Here is a 19,367-nt window from a genome sequence, read left to right as displayed (position 1 = left end):
AAATGTATGTATGTTTATATCATTAAAAAAAATATGTTTTAATCGACCGACAAAAATTGTGTTGCACAATGAAGGAATTGCTAACATATTTGCTGGGTGACAGTCAAACTTTAATAACCTTTTTTATAGAATCAGAGATTTATGACAGACGCCGATTATTCGGTCCAGTGTTATCGTAGTGTAGTGGTTATCACGTTCGCCTAATGCGAAAAGTCCCTGGTTTGAAGCCGGGTGGAAACATTATGTAAATCGTGTTCATTTAAATAGTAGAAAAAATGGAACAATTCGCATTTCTAATGCAATGTAACAAAATCCTGCTACATTTGTGTTTCTCTGTACAGTTCTGCACTCACTCAAAGCACTACAGTGTCGCTCGCTCACTCCCGTTTCCAGCTCTGACCGTGCAGGCAGCCCCTCTCAAAGCTGCACATTCTGGCTGCTTTCAGTTGAATTGTGAAAGATTATTCAAGGGTCCTGCAGCTTTACTTCGGTTCACAACAGCAGATCTAAGCCACGTTTCTGCAAACTACGAACCATGTATTCCAGAATTCCAAGGTGTATAAGGAACTCAACCATTAAAATCCCTTTCATTAACCACAGGAGTTCAGGAAATTTTCTATGATTCTATAAAAAGTTATTAAAGTTTGACTGTCATCCGGTAAACATGTTAGCAATTCCTGCAGTGCGCAACAAAATGTTGTGGGTTGATTAATGATAATAGAAACAATTATGAAGTGTCTCACAGATTTAAATGATCCCTTAATACTGTTGGTTAACTAAAATCTATCAATCGCAGGTTAAAATGAGCAATTCATGTTGCATCTTTGAAAGAGCTAACCAATCAGTCCCACTCCGCTGCTCTTCCCCCATAGACCTGCTGACACTCCTGCCAGTGAAAACAGTATCCCCCATAAGTTTGATCACCTCTATTAAATCTCCCCTGACCAGTGATTAATGGAGTTCAACGCGGGCAAGTGTCAGATCATCCACTTGGGGCCTAGCAAAGATGGGTCAGTGTGTGGTCTGAAAACATCATGTCAGAAATAGGTTTTTATTCTGTGAAATAGCCGGTCCCATTAAATTTAACAAATATTGCCCCAGATCGCTGCTCTCTCAAGCAATGAACGTTTTAAACCATTCTCCTAAAATGCAATGTGTAAAATGAGATATGGGTTAACAGTTCAGGAGATGCAAAGAGCAAAATAAATGAATGAAGTTTCGACTGTCCCTCAGTAACCATAATATCATGTCTTTCATTCTGCAAAATAAAGCTACCGGTTAATTAATGGTGATTAAAGCAGTTCTTATTTATTCACATTAGATGCATGTAATTAATTTAATAAAATTACATCGCATTCATGAATAAAAAATGGTGATACCAAAATTTCTTCCCTAACTGGGAATCGAAACCATCTCGCAGCGCTGATAGGAATACGTTATTGAATATACGTTATGATGCCATCGAAAAATGTCACAGTGCTAAATTAAAATCACTGCTATAATGTGTTTTGGTGTTGAAGAAGGGGATTGAAAATGACAATAAAAAGCCCATACTGCGTCCGCAGTGAGACAGAGTTCGAACTTAGAAAGTAGGTGGTGCTGCGAAGCAAAGTGCTTTCTCACCTTGTCAATATCTCTCGTCTATTTGCCGGTGATTCCCGATTCTGCCTGTCTCTCTGGCTCTGTTTATTCTGTGTGACCACCTGCAGGTTGATTTTGAGCGAATATCTGTGCTTGTGTCTTGTCACATTAAATAAATGAGGAATTGTGGCGCTTCTCTCCCTGATAATGGGGAAAGAGTGACACAGTCTTTGGAGCAAGTATCTGGTTATTGTGAAACGGCAACGAAAACAATAATTCTGGAATTACCCGAAGGAACAGTGACCCCGACGTGATTTGGACACACAGCCTTCTAGATCTGGACGTCGGACGCGCTACCATTGCGCTATGAGGTCCTACAATATAAGTCGCGCTGTTTTTATATACACACGTTCCACAAACACTTTTTCATTCCTCCTGCCTTCTCCTGATTCCTCAGTGTCATGCACAGAAGCGCCTGATGCACTCATTTGTTTAACGTAACAAGCAGACACAAACACAGGTATTGCTTCAAAATCAACCCGCAGGTGGCCACAGAAACAATAAACAGAGCCAGAGAGAAAGACAGAATCGGGAATCTCTGGGAAATAGACAAGAGATATTGACAAGGAATAAAGCGCTTTGCGATCAGAAAATTGCCTGAACCCCTGTGGTTAATTAAAGGGATTTTGCTGCTTGAGTTCCTTATATACCTTGGGCTTCTGGAGAACTTGTTTCATAGTTTGCAGAAACGCGGCTCAAACATCTGTTGTGACCGGGCCGGAGCCACCAGGTACCTGACTGCAATCAGCGACAATGAAATACAGTTTCAATAGGCCCGGCTAGCTCAGTCGGTAGAGCATGAGACTCTTAATTTCAGGGTCGTGGGTTCGAGCCCCACGTTGGGCGGTATTTATTTCGTTAACTTTTATGTTGCTTTCAAAGCGTCATTAATTGAGCGATAACCTTGTTTTGCACAATGAAAGAAATGCGAACTGAGGAAATACTGCAGATGCTGGAAATCTGAATTGAGCAGAAAATGCTGGAGATACTCAGCAGGTCAGGCAGCTTCTGCGAAGAGAGAAACAGAGGTAACGTTTCAGGTCGATAACCATTCTTCAGAACTGGAAAAAAGAGGTAATGGAACAGATTTTTAAGCAAGTGTAGGGGATTCTATGAGATCATGGCTGATCTATTGCCTCAATTCCATTCACCGGACCTATCGCCATATCCCTTGATGCCCTTACCAGTCAGAAATCTACCGACTTCTGTTTTGAACATACCCAATGACTGAGCCGCCACAGCCCTCTGGGGTAGAGAATTCCAAAAATTCACCACCCTCTGTGTGAAGAAATGTCTTCTCCTCTCAGTCCTGAAAGGCCTAACCTTTATCCTGAGGCTGTGTCAGCTGGTTCTAGAAACCCCAGCCAAGGGAAACATTCTCCCAGCATCCAACCGATCAAACACTGTAATAATTTTGCATGCTTAATGAGATCCCCTCTCATTCTTCCAAATTGAAGAGATTGCAGGCCTAGTTTACTCAATCTCTTCTCATACGAGGTCAGTGACAGTCTTGCAAATGGTGACTTGATATTTGGTAGTGGGGTCATGGTCCAGGCGGAGGTAGGAGGAGGTGTTGGAGAGTTGGCGTACAGCTTCCGCTAGGTAGTGGTCGGTTCACCAAACAGCAACAGCACCACCCTTGTCAGAAGGTTTTGTGCTTTGCATGTTAACTGTTAACTGTTACCCATATCTCGTTTTACACAATATATGGGCTGCTCCAGCTCCTAATTCTTTTGTTCTTCGTTGTTATTTCCTCACACAGGAGAGCAATCTCGCCCCTGGACAAGCAGAAGGAGCAAGTTCCAACAAAATGATTCCGCAAACGTGATAACTGCTACACTGTGGAAACGTCTCCACTTTCAGTACCAGGTCAGATGGAAATGTTAAAATTTTCTGAGTGTGTAACTAGTAGAATAGATAAGGGAGAACCAGTGGATGTGGTGTATTTGGACTTTCAGAAGGCTTTCGATAAGGTCCCACATAAGAGATTGGCGTGCAAAGTTAAAGCACATGGGATCGGGGGTAAGGTACTGACTTGGATAGAGAACTGGTTGGCAGACAGGAAGCAAAGAGTATGTCTAAACGGGTCTTTTTCCAAGTGGCAGGCAGTTACTAGTGGGGTGGGGCAGGGACAAGTGCTAGGACTCCAGCTACTCACAATATATATTAATGATCTAGAAGGTTGAACTAGATGTAATAACTCCAAGTTTGCAGACGACACAAAGCTGGGTGGGCATGTGTGCTGTGATGAGGATACAGAGTAACTCCAGTATGATATGGACAGGTTAGGTGATTTAGCAGAAGCATGGCAGATGCAGTATATTGTGGATAAATGTGAGGTTATCAACTTTGGTAGCAAAAACAGGAAGACAGCTATTATCAGAATGTCAATAGATTGGGAAAAGGGGAACTGCAATGACACCTGGGTGTCCGTGTGCACCAATCGCTGAAGGTAATCATGCAGGCGCAGCACGTGGTTAAGAAGGCAAATGTTGGCCTTTAGAGTGAGAGGTTTCGAGTAGAGGAGCAAGGATGTCTTGCTGCAGTTGTACAAGGGCTTGGTGAGACCATACCTTGAGTATTGTGTGCAGCTTTGGTCACCTTAGCTGAGGAAGGATGTTCTTGCCATGGAGGGAGTGCAGCGAAGATTCACCAGACTGATACATGGGATGGCAGGAATGACGTATGAAGACAGATTGAGATGATTAGGCTTATATTCGCTAGAGCTAAGAAGAACGAGAGGGGATGGCATTGAAACTTACAAAATACTAACAGGACTAGACACACTAGATGCAGGAAGAATGATCCCGATGGTGCGGGAATCCAGAACCAGCGGTCACAGTCTAAGGATAAGGGGTAAGCCACTTAGGGCTGAGATGAGGAGGAATTTCTTCACCCAGAGAGTGGTGAACCTGTTGAATTCTGTACCACAGAAGGCAGTTGAGGCCAATTCATTAAATATATTGAAGAAGGAGTTAGATATATTTCTTAAGGCTAAAGAGATAAACGGTTATGGGGAGAAAGCAGGGACAGGGTACTGAATGTGGATGATCAGCCATGATCTCATTAAATGGCGGAGCAGGCTCGAGGGGCCGAATGGCCTGCTCCTGCTCCTATCTTCTGTGTTTCGATGTGAATGGAGCAGGTGAACTGCTGAATCCCACTTTTAAGGGATGTCCCAAAGTGCTTGACAGTGGTGTGAAAATATATGAGTTCCGCTTGGTAATTTAAAGTGAAGCCTGTCAGAAGAGGGATTCGAACTCTCGCCTCCAGAGGAGACTGCGACATGAACACAGCAGCTTAGACCGCTCGGCCATCCTGACTTGTTTCATTAACTTCTGCATCTCATCACTTCCGGATGATGAACGTTTCCGTCCGGGTGCTTGTTCAATGCTGCTGAAGTTTCAGTGACCGGGATATCATCTCCCCCGGGGATTTCCTGAGCATGTGCTCGGTGTATGGGGAGGTTTGTCCCGAGTCCCTGGTATCTTGCAGCTCCAGGGCTGGGCAGTAACAATCTGAGCTCTGGAGCTGGGGAAAAGCGAATAATTAATGGGTTTGTTTTCGGGCCTGAAATGCGGCTTAGATCTGTTGGTATTAACTGAGGCCGGGGCTGCGAAATATTTCAGTTTGTTCACGTTTAACCAGAGCAATATCCGCAGTCAGAAGCTGAAAAGGACCAAGAGTTGAAAAAACACCAGAAAAAAGTAAGAAATATCAGCAATTGTGATCAACTCTTTAATGTGTGTTCTCGTAGTTTAGTGGTTTAATTGTTTTAATCAACATTCATTAACCGAAAGCGTTGTTTTGCAGATTGAAAGAAATGCTCACAGTAAGGGACAGTCGAAAGTTGAGTAATTTAACTTTAATAATTTGTGAAAGTTTATTCATTGACGAAGATTTATACCCTATCAGAACTTACGTACTGTGTATTTTAGGAGTCTGCTTTAAATTGTTTGCTGCTTCTGACACAAGAAACCTGTTAAATTTATTTCACGGAAAAATAATGTTTCCGCGCGGATTCGAACCGTGAACCTTTCGTGTAATTGAGCATCAAGAAAGGACTGTTCAGACAGAAGTGACACTACAGAATTGCTCTGTCTGCAATGATTTCCTTTCACTGGCATTTCTCTGACCGAACTGCACAAGTCAAAAATGTTCCTTTCAAACTCATTAAACTGCTGAATTTCCTTCCCTCTGGTTTAACCCAGGGGTTTAAATTGTTCTGCTAACCATGAACCAGGTTCACCTGAATTCAAAGGTGTGTAAGGAAATCAAGCATCAAAAGCCCTTTCATTAACCACAGGGATTCAGGCAAATTTCTGATCGCAAAGCGCTTTCTCACCTTGTCAATATCTCTCGTCTATTTTCCGGTGTTTCCCGATTCTGCCTTTCTCTCTGGCTCTGTTTATTCTGTGTGACCACCTGCAGGTTGATTTTGAGCGAATACCTGTGCTTGTGTCTTGTCACATTAAATAAATGAGGAATTGTGGCCCTTCTTTCCCTGACACTGGGGAAAGAGTGACACAGTCTTTGGAGCAAGTGTCTGGTTATTGTGAAACGGCAAATAAAACAATAGTTCTGGAATTACCCGGAAGAACAGTGACCCCGGCGTGATTTAAACACCCAGCCTTCTGAGTTGGAGTCAGACACGCTACCGTTGCGCCATGAGGTCCTACAATGTAAACTGCGCTGTTTTTATATACACACGTTTCACAAACACTGTTTCATTCCTCATGCCTTCTCCTGATTCCTCAGTGTCATGCACAGAAGCGCCTGATGCCCTCATTTGTTTAACGTAACAAGCAGACACAAACACAGGTATTCCTTCAAAATCAACCCGCAGGTGGCCACAGACACAATAAACAGAGCCAGAGAAGAAGACAGAATCGGGAATCTCCTGGAAATAGACAAGAGATATTGACAAGGACTAAAGCGCTTTGCGATCAGAAAATTGCCGGAACCCCTGTGGCTAATGAAAGGGATTTTGCTGCTTGAGTTCCTTATACGCCTTGGGCTTCTGGAGAACCTGTTTCGTAGTTTGCAGAAACGCGGCTCAGACATGCTGTTGTGACCGGGCCGGAGCCACCAGGTACCTGACTGCAATCAGCGACAACGAAATGCATTTCCAACCGGACCGACTAGCTCAGTCGGTAGAGCATGAGACTCCTAATCTCTGGGTCCTGGGTTAGAGCCCCACGTTGGGCGGTAGTTATTCTGTTAAACATTTATGTTGCTTTCAAAGCATCATTAATTGAGCGATAACTATGTTTTGCACAATGAAAGAAATGCGAACTGAGAAAATACTGCAGATGCTGGAAATCTGAATTGAAACAGAAAATGCTGGAGATACTCAGCAGGTCAGGCAGCTTCTGCGAAGACAGAAACAGAGTTAACGTTTCAGGTCGATAACCTTTCGTCAGAACTGGAAAAAAGAGGTAATGGAACAGATTTTTAAGCAAGTGTAGGGGATTCTATGAGATCATGGCTGATCTCCTGCCTCAATTCCATTCACCGGCCCTATCGCCATATCCCTTGATGCCCTTACCAGTCAGAAATCTACCGACTTCTGTTATGAACATACCCAATGACTGAGCCTCCACAGCCCTCTGGGGTAGAGAATTCCAAAGATTCACCACCCTCTGTGTGAAGAAATTTCTTCTCCTCTCAGTCCTGAATGGCCTAACCTTTATCCTGAGGATGTGGCCCCTGGTTCTTGACTCCCCAGCCAAGGGAAACATTCTCCCAGCATCCAACCGATCAAACCCTGTAATAATCTTGCATGCTTAATGAGATCCCCTCTCATTCTTCCGAATTCAAGAGATTGCAGGCCTAGTTGACTCAATCCCTTCTCATACGAGGTCAGTGACAGCTTGCAAATGGTGACTTGATATTCGGTAGTGGGGTCATGGTCCAGGCGGAGGTAGGAGGATGTGTTGGAGAGTTGGCGTACAGCTTCTGCTAGGTAGAGGTCGGTTCGCCAAACAGCAACAGCAACACCCTTGTCAGCAGGTTTTGTGCTTTGCATGTTAACTGTTAACTGTTACCCATATCTCATTTTACACAATATATGGGCTACTCCAGCTCCTAATTCTTTTGTAATTCTTTTGTTCTTAGTTGTTATTTCCTCACACAGGAGAGCAATCTCGCCCCTGGACAAGCAGAAGGAGCAAGTTCCAACAAAATGATTCCGCAAACGTGATAACTGCTACACTGTGGAACCGTCTCCACTTTCAGTACCAGGTCAGATGGAAATGATAAAAAATTTTGAGGGTGTAACTAGTAGAATAGATAAGGGAGAACCAGTGGATGTGGTGTATTTGGACTTTCAGAAGGCTTTCGATAAAGTCCCACATAAGAGATTGGCGTGCAAAGTTAAAGCACATGGGATCGGGGGTAAGGTACTGACTTGGATAGAGAACTGGTTGGCAGACAGGAAGCAAAGAGTATGTCTAAACGTGTCTTTTTCCAAGTGGCAGGCAGCTACTAGTGGGGTGGGGCAGGGACAAGTGCTAGGACTCCAGCTACTCACAATATATATTAATGATCTAGAAGGTTGAACTAGATGTAATAACTCCAAGTTTGCAGACGACACAAAGCTGGGTGGGCATGTGTGCTGTGATGAGGATACAGAGTAACTCCAGTATGATATGGACAGGTTAGGTGATTTAGCAGAAGCATGGCAGATGCTGTATAATGTGGATAAATGTGAGGTTATCAACTTTGGTAGCAAAAAGAGGAAGACAGCTTATTATCAGAATGTCAATAGATTGGGAAAAGGGGAACTGCAATGACACCTGGGTGTTCGTGTGCACCAATCGCTGAAGGTAAGCATGCAGGTGCAGCAGGTGGTTAAGAAGGCAAATGTTGGCCTTTATAGTGAGAGGTTTCGAGTACAGGAGCAAGGATGTCTTGCTGCAGTTGTACAAGGGCTTGGTGAGACCATACCTTGAGTATTGTGTGCAGCTTTGGTCACCTTAGCTGAGGAAGGATGTTCTTGCCATGGAGGGAGTGCAGCGAAGATTCACCAGACTGATACATGAGATGGCAGGAATGAAGTATGAAGACAGATTGAGATGATTAGGCTTATATTCGCTAGAGTTTAGAAGAACGAGAGGGGATGTCATTGAAACTTACAAAATTCTAACAGGACTAGACACACTAGATGCAGGAAGAATGATCCCGATGGTGCGGGAATCCAGAACCAGCGGTCACAGTCTAAGGATAAGGGGTAAGCCACTTAGGGCTGAGATGAGAAGGAATTTCTTCACCCAGAGAGTGGTGAACCTGTTGAATTCTGTACCACAGAAGGCAGTTGAGGCCAATTCATTAAATATATTCAAGAAGGAGTTAGATATATTTCTTAAGGCTAAAGAGATATGGGGAGAAAGCAGGGACAGGGTACTGAATGTGGATGATCAGCCATGATCTCATTAAATGCCGGAGCAGGCTCGAGGGGCCGAATGGCCTACTCCTGCTCCTATCTTCTATGTTTCTGTGTGAATGGAGCAGGTGAACTGCTGAATCCCACTTTTAAGGGATGTCCCAAAGTGCTTGACAGTGGTGTGAAAATAAATGAGTTCCGCTTGGTAATTTAAAGTAAAGTCTGTCAGAAGTGGGATTCAAACCCTCGTCTCGATAGAGGAGACTGCGATCTGAACGCAGACGGCTTAGACCGCTCGGCCATCCTGATTGTTTCATTAACTTCTGCATCTCATCACTTCCGGATGATAAACGTTTCCGTCCGGGTGCTTGTTCGATGCTGTTGAAGGTTCAGTGACCGGGATATCATCTCCCCCGGGGTTTTCCTGAGCTTGTGTTCGGTGTATGGGGAGTCCCTGGTATCTTGCAGCTCTCAGGGATGGGCAGTAACAATCTGAGCTCTGGAGCTGGGGAAAAGCGAATAATTAATGAGTTTGTTTTCGGGCTTGAAATGCGGCTTAGATCTGTTGGTATTAACCGAGGCCGGGGCTGCGAGATATTTCAGTTTGTTCACGTTTAATCAGAGGAATATCCGCAGTCAGGAGCTGAAAAGGACCAAGAGCTGAAAAAACACCAGAAAAAAGATAAGAAATATCAGCAATTGTGATCAACTCTTTAATGTGTGTTCTGGTAGTTTAGTGGTTTAATTGTTTTAATCAACATTCATTAACCGAAAGCGTTGTTTTGCAGAATGAAAGAAATGCTCACAGTAAGGGACAGTCGAAAGATGAGTAATTTAACTTTAATAATGTGTGAAAGTTTATTCATTGACGAAGATTTATACCCTATCAGAATTTACGCACTGCGTATTTTAGGAGTCTGCTTTAAATTATTCGTTGCTTCTGACAGAAGAAACCTGTTAAATTTATTTCACATAAAAATAACGTTCCCGCCCGGGCTCGAATTGGGGACATTTCGCGTGTGAGGCGAATGTGATAACCGCTACACTACGGAAACCTCTGCTTAATTACGCATCGAGAAAGCACTGTTCAGACAGAAGGGACACTACAGAATCGCTCTTTCTGCAATGATTTCCTTTCACTGGCAATTCTCTGACCGAAATGCACAAGTCAAAAATGTTCCTTTCAAACTCATTAAACTGCCGAATTTCCTTCCCTCTGGTTTAACCCAGGGGTTTAAATTGTTCTGCAAACCATGAACCAGGTTCACCTGAATTCCAAGGTGTGTAAGGAAATCAAGAATCAAAAGCCCTTTCCTTAACCACAGGGATTCAGGCAATTTTCTAATCGCAAAGCGCTTTCTCACCTTGTCAATGGCCCAGTAATTCGTCTCTGAACGCGTGAGTACGGTCGGGGTACTCATGCGTCTGGCCGGAGGAACTGCTCGTGTTCAGCATGCACAGCGCATGCGGGGAAAACCGTCATTTCCTGTCCTCTGAACGAAGGGGTTCAGAGGCACAGCGCGTGCGACTGCACAGGCAGTGCATGCGCAGTGAACTTCGTCGATTTCATTCATGGATTCAGTGAGGGTAAGTCCTGACAACTTACACATGAAAAAAGCAGGAGTAAAGCTATCGAGAAGCTGCGGAGGAAGAAGTCTGTCATCGTGGAGCTTCTGAAAGTCTTCAATTTCTGTTTGGGAAAGGGAGGAAAGTAATTTTAAGAAAGGCTGAGGTAAGTTTAAAAATTTATTTTTGTTTAAAACGGGTTTTCAGAACTGTAGTTAGAAGGAGCAACTGTGGCTGTGGCCAAGGCCTCATTGAATTTATTTTTATAAAATGTGAAATTTAATGTTTTAATAATAATAAAATGCTTACAAAATGTTATTGTCATCAGTAATATTTCGTAAGTATGTATGTATGATTGTATGTATGTATTTATATTTTCCATTTAGGATGTGCATTTATGTATGTATTCCTTTCAGTACATGGATGAATGTATTTATGTATGCAATTTAGAAAAATATGTAGGCCTGTGATATTTATCAGGCGGGAAGGATGTGTTTGCAAGCCGTTAAAGCATGCTTCCTGTCATAGGCCGAGTTGATGTAAAAGGCACTCAGTTTATTAAAATAAGTGTAACAACTATTTCCATTTACTCCGTACAGGTACGTCTGTGTGAGGAGTAGTCCTGTCAGCGAGGAACATGCCCTGGTGTAAAAATTTTGCCGTGATGCTATTTGTGTATTTGCTTCAAAGAAATAGGAATGCCAGGGAGCAACGTAGAAGATTTAGGAACCATGAACCTCTCCTGATCAGAAGGAACAACTACCCACCCCACAGAGTTTACAGGGAGAGGCGATCATTTGAAATGCTGTCCGAGGAGTTGTGTATCAGGCGGCTGCGCTTCAGTAAAGAGGCAATTGGACGACTATGTGACATGTTGAAGGCAGACTTGGAACCACGCTCAAAGACCCGTACTGCCTTGTCAGTGAACATGAAGGTAACCACAGCATTGAACTTCTTTGCAAGTGGATCATTTCAAGCAGGCACCGGTGACATAATCAACATCTCTAAGAATGCTGCGAGGGTCTGCATTCACCAGTTCACAGCAGCCATTTGCCGTAGGATTTCTGATTTCATTATGTATGACTTGTCCGCTCGTCATCAGAAGGAGATGGCCTTAGCATTTCATCGCATTGCTGGATTCCCCAAAGTGATTGGGGCTGTCGATGGAACACATATTGCATTGAAGGCACCCAAGGATGCACCTGTGACATTCATTAACAGGAAGGGGTATCATTCATTGCATGTAATGATATTATGTGATGCGCACCTGAGGATCCTAAACGTTAATTCAGGGCATCGGGGGAGTAATCATGACTCCTTCGTCCTCCGTAACTCTAAATTGTATGATTCTCTCAGCAAATTGCCTACAGGATCCGCATGGATATTGGGCGACAAGGGCTACCCGCTAAAACCATGGCTGATGACCCCCTACCGCAATACCATTAATGAGCCTCAGGAGAGATACAACCATGCACACGTGTCTACACGTCAAGTGGTGGAGAGGACAATAGGAGTTCTGAAATCACGCTTCCGGTGCCTGGATAGGTCAGTGGGGACTTTGCAGTACTCTCACCAGAAAGTGGCAAGGATTGTGCTGGCCTGTTGTGCTTTGCACAACCTTGCCCTGCAGGAAGGACTGACCCTTAACAATGAGGAACAGCTGCCTGTTGAAGTGGAGGATGAAGACGATGGCATTGTACATGTTGCCAGGCCTCATGGGGAGGAGCCAAGTGCCGCCGAATCTAAGGCTGCTCGCGAACTGCTGGTAGCCAACACCTTCACGCGGTAGTTACGCCCTGTACCTACCCCTCCCCCCCGCAAGGCAAAGACAGAAGCAGACACATATTGAAGTGAAACAGTTACCTTTTATTGCATAATCAAACACTTTTCAGATTCAGTTTCAATGTTTAAAGTGAATAACTTGTAAATTTCAAGTAACAGTTATGAACTTTTAAAAAATTTATGGACAGGAACAGTGAGGAAGTGTTATTGGAAAGAGTTCGTCTTTACTTGTCTTTCTTTCTTCGTTCAAGGATGTTAATGACCTATTTTATGCAATTTAAAAATGTTAACGTTAACAGTTTTGAAATCACTTTGTAAACATGTTTAACTAATTTGTGTTTGATTCTTAGTGAAATTAAAAAAATTAAGATGCTAACTACCTCTTTTAACGTTTTGAAACATGTGCAAAATGGTGACTGTTAGAAAAGAAAATGTAAACATTTTACAGTAATTTTTACTTTCTTACTGCAATACAGACATTCAAAGCGCAAACTAGCTATTTTACAATTTTGTAACATTTGTTGTAAAAGTTTTTGAAGTTAAATAAAAGTTTAAATTCTTTATACATTGATTACTGGGTGTACTGCTGAAACGATAAGGTTACCTATCCTTTCCTTCATAAATAAACACTTGAATTTAAATATGTAAGAAAACATTTAACATTTAAATAAAGTGAAAAATATAACAATTTAACGATTTGCCAACTGGCCTGTGTGACTGAGGGTTGAAGGTGGTGGAGTGAGCTGACGGTGACACTCTAACGCTTCCTGCGCCTTTTCACTACCCGTGACTGGAGCCCTCCAGATCTATTTGCAAGGGCCCTGTCAGATTGTTCCTGCTCTTCAGCAGCGGCTTGAGGAAAGGGTTGTTGCTGAGGCAATTCTATGCTGTCCTGCATCATGACTGGCGCAGCTGCTGGCTCCTGGGACCAAAGTGGCTCTGCACTGTGACCTGGGGAGGGCATTTGTGCTGGAGTCAGCGTTATGCCAGTAGTGATAGATACAAGCGAATTAAGTAGTACAATCATAGTTTCATTAAGCATCACCAGCTGCGATGATATCTGATTAAGAGAATTATCATTAAGCACCCCTAACTGCGATGATATCTGATTTAGTGTAATGACAATATTCTCCATTCCCTGCCTGATAGTCTCTAGCGTGTACTTCCTTCTCAGTGAGAGAGCTCAGCAATTGCCTGAAACCTGCAATATCTTGCTGCTCATCTTGTAGGTGCTGCTGTACTTCTGCTACTCCCACCTGCACTGAATTGTCCATATGGTGTCTGCCTGTGGAGTTACCGTCATCAGTGTCTAGCACAGAGCCACAAGGGCCAGGAGATGGTGAGATAGTGGCCAGCGACACAGGGTCTATACACTCCTGCTGCACTTGCTGACATAGGACAGGTTGCTCCTGTTCCTCAACCACCTCAGCCTCTTCAGTAATTGCTGCCATTGCATCAGAAAAACCTTCCCCAATGCCCTCTGTGGCCGCTGACTCCACGCACTGCTCATCCCGTGTGTGAGAGGTACTCTGTCCAGCTGTGGGAAGGAGGCAGAAAACATTTGCTAAGGTAAAGCACGATGTGCCACATCACAGATATTCAGCACACACCTAACCTTATTTAACATATAGCTGCCCAGGCCAACTCACATTGAGGGTCAGCAATGTCTGTTTCACATGCATCCGCGGGGCGATTGCTAGCAAATTCGTACATCTGCTGGACCCGTTCCTCATGTTTGGTCAAAACCCTCAGCATGGCAACACCACCGCCTGTGAGTGTGCGTTCCCTGGAGTTGTGAGCACTTTTACTCTGAAATTGCAGCAGAAATAAGAGAATCACACAGCTGCATTTCTGACATGGACAGCGAAGGCTTTGAAGACTGGGTTGGGTGTTTCTTTACATCTTTGATTGAAGTCTTACAGCTCCAAGCAATGGAATCAAGATAAGAGAACAATAGGTATCCCTGAGCTGGCCCCAAAGCCATAAAGTTTTATCGCTACCTCAGGTGACTTTACCAAGAAGTAAATTGACTGCAGTAAATGCATTGAGAAAGCCTTTATAAATCTAGCTAACTTAAATTCTAAGCAATGTTACAGTACACTATTGTAATAACTGTACAAACCCTGACAGATCGGAGTAAGTCACTGAATTTCTTGCGGCATTGTTCCGCTGTACGTGGAATGGTGGAGGTCGCGCTGACAGCTTGTGCAACTTCCGACCACGCTGCCATCTGACATTTTCGTGGAGCTCTCGACTGCTCATTCCCCATGATGCGCAGGTGCCTCGCCTCCACCTCGTTGAGGAGATTGCTGAGGTCATCATCAGTGAAGATCTGAGTTCTTTTAATCACGTGAAATGTGCTCATTCCAGCCATTTCACTTTGCTAATTAACTGAAAAGAATTAATAGAATGTTTTCAAGGCTTTAAAAAATGCTTAAATAGCTTCAATTCTCTTTAAAACTTTCTAAGAGTCATCAAAATCATTTAAACGTTTTTAAAATTTAATAAAAGTTCACAAAACATTCATAAAATAGCAGATACCTTACTTTCCCTGCAGCTGTGTAACTACAAAGTCCTCTGCAGCGTCTTGGAGAGATTGGGGGCGTGTCCTATACAATGAGACCTTAAGGGGCGTATCTCACTTGCACAGCGCGCTCCAGGCTTCGCGCTGGCTGCACTCCTGGGCGGCGTGACGTCAGACGCTGCCCGGGATTCTTCTCTTTCAAACAGGAATTCCAGGCATCCCTGGAGCTGAAATGTCAGCGCGTCGGGTAAGTGCAGATCCGGGGCTTGCACGCGCGGCAAGCCCCCGACCCGAATTACTGGGCCAATATCTCTCGTCTATTTGCCGGTGTTTCCCGATTCTGCCTGTCTCTCTGGCTCTGTTTATTCTGTGTGACCACCTGCAGGTTGATTTTGAGCGAATACCTGTGATGTGTCTTGTCACATTAAATAAATGAGGAATTGTGGCGCTTCTCTCCCTGACACTGGTGAAAGAGTGAGACAGTCTTTGGAGCAAGTGCCTGGTTATTGTGAAACGGCAAAGAAAACAATAATTCTGGAATTATCCGGAAAAACAGTGACCCCGACGTGATTTGAACACGCAGCCTTCTGATCTGGAGTCAAACACGCTACCGTTGCGCCAAGAGTTCCTACAGTTTTAAACGCGCTGTTTTTATATACACACTTTTCACAAACACTGTTTCATTCCTCCTGCCTTCTCCTGATTCCTCAGTGTCATGTACAGAAGCGCCTGATGCCCTCATTTGTTTAACGTAACAAGCAGACACAAACACAGGTATTCCTTCAAAATCAACCCGCAGGTGGCCACAGACACAATAAACAGAGCCAGAGAGAAAGACAGAATCGGGAATCTCCGGGATATAGACAAGAGATATTGACAAGGACTAAAGTGCTTTGCGATCAGAAAATTGCCTGAACCCCTATGGTTAATGAAAGGGATTTTGCTGCTTGAGTTCCTTATACGCCTTGGGCTTCTGGAGAACTTGTTTCGTAGTTTGCAGAAACGCGGCTCAGACATGCTGTTGTGACTGGGCCGGAGCCACCAGGTACCTGACTGCAATCAGCGACAACGAAAGGCAGTTTTAACAGACCCGGCTAGATCAAGCAGTAGCGTACGAGACTCTTAATTTCAAGGTCGTGGGTTCGAGCCCCACGTTGGGCGGTATTTTTTTTAAAAACTTTTATGTTGCTTTCAAAGCGTCATTAATTGAGCGATAACCTTGTTTTGCACAATAAAAGAAATGCGAACTGAGAAAATACTGCAGATGCTGGAAATCTAAATTGAAACAGAAAATGCTGGAGATACTCAGCAGGTCAGGCAGCTTCTGCGAAGAGAGAAACAGAGTTAACGTTTCAGGTCGATAACCTTCCGTCAGAACTGGAAAAAAGATGTAATGGAACAGATTTTTAAGCAAGTGTAGGGGATTCTATGAGATCATGGCTGATCTCGTGCCTCAATTCCATTCACCGGCCCTATCGCCATATCCCTTGATGCCCTTACCAGTCAGAAATCTACTGACTTCTGTTTTGAACATACCCAATGACTGAGCCTCCACAGTCCTCTGGGGTAGAGAATTCCAAAGATTCGCCACCCTATGTGTGAAGAAATTTCTTCCATTCTCAGTCCTGAATGGCCTAACCTTTATCCTGAGGCTGTGGCCCCTGGTTCTAGACTCCCCAGCCAAGGGAAAAATTCTCCCAGCATCCAACCGATCAATCCCTGTAATAATTTTGCATGCTTAATGAGATCCCCTCTCATTCTTCCGAATTCAAGAGATTGCAGGCCTAGTTTACTCAATCTCTTCTCATACGAGGTCAGTGACAGTCTTGCAAATGGTGACTTCATTTCGGTAGTGGGGTCATGGTCCAGGCGGAGGTAGGAGGAGGTGTTGGAGAGTTGGCATACAGCTTCCGCTAGGTAGAGGTCCGTTCGCCAAACAGCAACAGAACCACCCTTGTCAGCAGGTTTTGTGCTTTGCATGTTAACTGTTAACTGTTACCCATATCTCATTTTACACAATATATGGGCTACTCCAGCTCCTAATTCTTTTGTTCTTAGTTGTTATTTCCTCACACAGGAGAGCAATCTCGCCCCTGGACAAGCAGAAGGAGCAAGTTCCAACAAAATGATTCCGCAAACGTGATAACTGCTACACTGTGGAACCGTCTCCACTTTCAGTACCAGGTCAGAAGGAAATGTTAAAAAATTTTGAGGATGTAACTGGTAGAATAGATAAGGGAGAACCAGTGGATGTGGTGTATTTGGACTTTCAGAAGGCTTTCAATAATGTCCCACATAAGAGATTGGCGTGCAAAGTTAAAGCACATGGGATCGGGGGTAAGGTACTGACTTGGATAGAGGACTGGTTGGCAGACAGGAAGCAAAGAGTATGTCTAAACGGGACTTTTTCCAAGTGGCAGGCATTTACTAGTGGGGTATGGCAGGGATAAGTGCTAGGACCCCAGCTACTCACAATATATATTAATGATCTAGAAGGTTGAACTAGATGTAATAACTCCAAGTTTGCAGACGACACAAAGCTGGGTGGGCATGTGTGTTGTGAGGAGGATGCAGAGAAACTCCAGTATGATATGGACAGATTAGGTGATTTAGCAGAAGCATGGCAGATGCAGTATAATGTGGATAAATGTGAGGTTATCAACTTTGGTGGCAAAAACAGGAAGACAGCTAATTATCAGAATGACAATAGATTGGGAAAATGGGAACTGCAATGAGACCTGGGTGTCCGTTTGCACCAATCGCTGAAGGTAAGCATGCAGGTGCAGCAGGTGGTTAAGAAGGCAAATGTTGCCCTTTATAGTGAGAGGTTTCGAGTACATGAGCAAGGATGCCTTGCTGCAGTTGTACAAGGCCTTGGTGAGACCATACCTTGAGTATTGTGTGCAGCTTTGGTCACCTTATCTGAGGAAGGATGTTCTTGCCATGGAGGGAGTGCTGCGAAGATTCACCAGACTGATACATGGGATGGCAGGAATGACGTATGAAGACAGGTTGAGATGATTAGACTTATATTCGCTAGAATTTAGAAGAACGAGAGGGGATCTCATTGAAACTTACAAAATTCTAACAGGACTAGACACACTCGATGCAGGAAGAATGATCCCGATGGTGCGGGAATCCAGAACCAGCGGTCACAGTCTTAGGATAAGGGGTAAGTCACCTAGGGCTGAGATGAGGAGGAATTTCTTCACCCAGAGAGTGGTGAACCTGTTGAATTCTGTACCACAGAAGGCAGTTGAGGCCAGTTCATTAAATATATTCAAGAAGGAGTTAGATATATTTATTAAGGCTAAAGAGATAAAGGGATATGGGGAGAAAGCAGGGACAGGGTACTGAATGTGGATGATCAGCCATGATCTCATTAAATGACGGAGCAGGCTCGAGGGGCCGAATGGCCTACTCCTGCTCCGAGCTTCTATGTTTCTATGTGAATGGAGCAGGTGAACTGCTGAATCCCACTTTTAATGGATGTCCCAAAGTGCTTGACAGTGGTGTGAGAATAAATGTGTTCCGCTTGGTAATTAAAAGTAAAGACTGTCAGAAGTGGGATTCGCACACACGCCTCCAGAGGAGAGTGCGACCTGAACGCAGCGCCTTAGACCGCTCGGCCATCCTGACTTGCTCCGTTAATTTCTACATCTCATCACTTCCGCATGAAGAACGTTTCCGTCCGGGTGCTTGTTCAATGCTGTTGAAGGCTCAGTGACCGGGATATCATCTGCCCCTGGGGATTTCCTGAGCTTGTGCTCGGTGTATGGGGAGGTTTGTCCCGGGTCCCTGGTATCTTGCAGCTCCAGGGATGGGCAGTAACAATCTGAGCTCTGGGGCTGGGGAAAAGCGAATAATTAACGTGTTTGTTTTCGGGCCTGAAATGCGGCTTAGATCTGTTGGTAATAACCGAGGCCGGGGCTGCGGGATATTTCAGTTTGTTCACGTTTAATCAGAGGAATATCCGCAGTCAGGAGCTGAAAAGGACCAAGAGCTGAAAAAACACCAGAAAAAAGATAAGAAATATCAGCAATTGTGATCAACTCTTTAATGTGTGTTCTGGTAGTTTAGTGGTTTAATTGTTTTAATCAACATTCATTAACCGAAAGCGTTGTTTTGCAGAGTGAAAGAAATGCTCACAGTAAGGGACAGTCGAAAGTTGAGTAATTTAACTTTAATAATTTGTGAAAGTTTATTCATTGACGAAGATTTATACTCTGTCAGAATTTACGCACTGTGTATTTTAGGAGTCTGCTTTAAACTGTTCGTTGCTTCTGACACAAGAAACCTGTTAAATTTACTTCACAGAAAAATAACCTTTCCGCTTGGGCTCGAACCAGGGACTATTTCGCGTATAAGGCAAACGTGATAACCGCTACACTACGGAAACCTCGGCTTAAATGCGCTCGAGAAAGCACTGTTCAGACAGAAGGGACACTACAGAATCGCTTTTTCTGCTTT

The 19,367-nt window shown here is 44.0% G+C and overlaps 3 non-coding genes across 3 annotated transcripts; 2 read left to right on the top strand and 1 right to left on the bottom strand.

The window, feature by feature from the left end:
• Positions 1 to 2,414: 2,414 nt before the first annotated feature.
• On the top strand, positions 2,415 to 2,487 carry trnak-cuu (transfer RNA lysine (anticodon CUU)). The gene has a single exon. It is a non-coding gene; the product is annotated as a tRNA-Lys (tRNA).
• A 4,289-nt stretch (positions 2,488 to 6,776) lies between these two features.
• Positions 6,777 to 6,849, top strand: trnar-ccu (transfer RNA arginine (anticodon CCU)). Its single transcript has one exon. It is a non-coding gene; the product is annotated as a tRNA-Arg (tRNA).
• Positions 6,850 to 10,007: 3,158 nt separating this feature from the next.
• On the bottom strand, positions 10,008 to 10,080 carry trnav-cac (transfer RNA valine (anticodon CAC)). The gene has a single exon. It is a non-coding gene; the product is annotated as a tRNA-Val (tRNA).
• Positions 10,081 to 19,367: the final 9,287 nt, after the last annotated feature.

Source organism: Somniosus microcephalus, unplaced genomic scaffold (genome assembly GCF_052327205.1).
Source record: "Somniosus microcephalus isolate GS21.2 unplaced genomic scaffold, FLI_Smic_1.0 scaffold39, whole genome shotgun sequence".
NCBI classification, from domain to species: Eukaryota; Metazoa; Chordata; class Chondrichthyes; order Squaliformes; family Somniosidae; genus Somniosus; species Somniosus microcephalus.
This window is presented reverse-complemented; position numbering and strand designations above follow the sequence as displayed.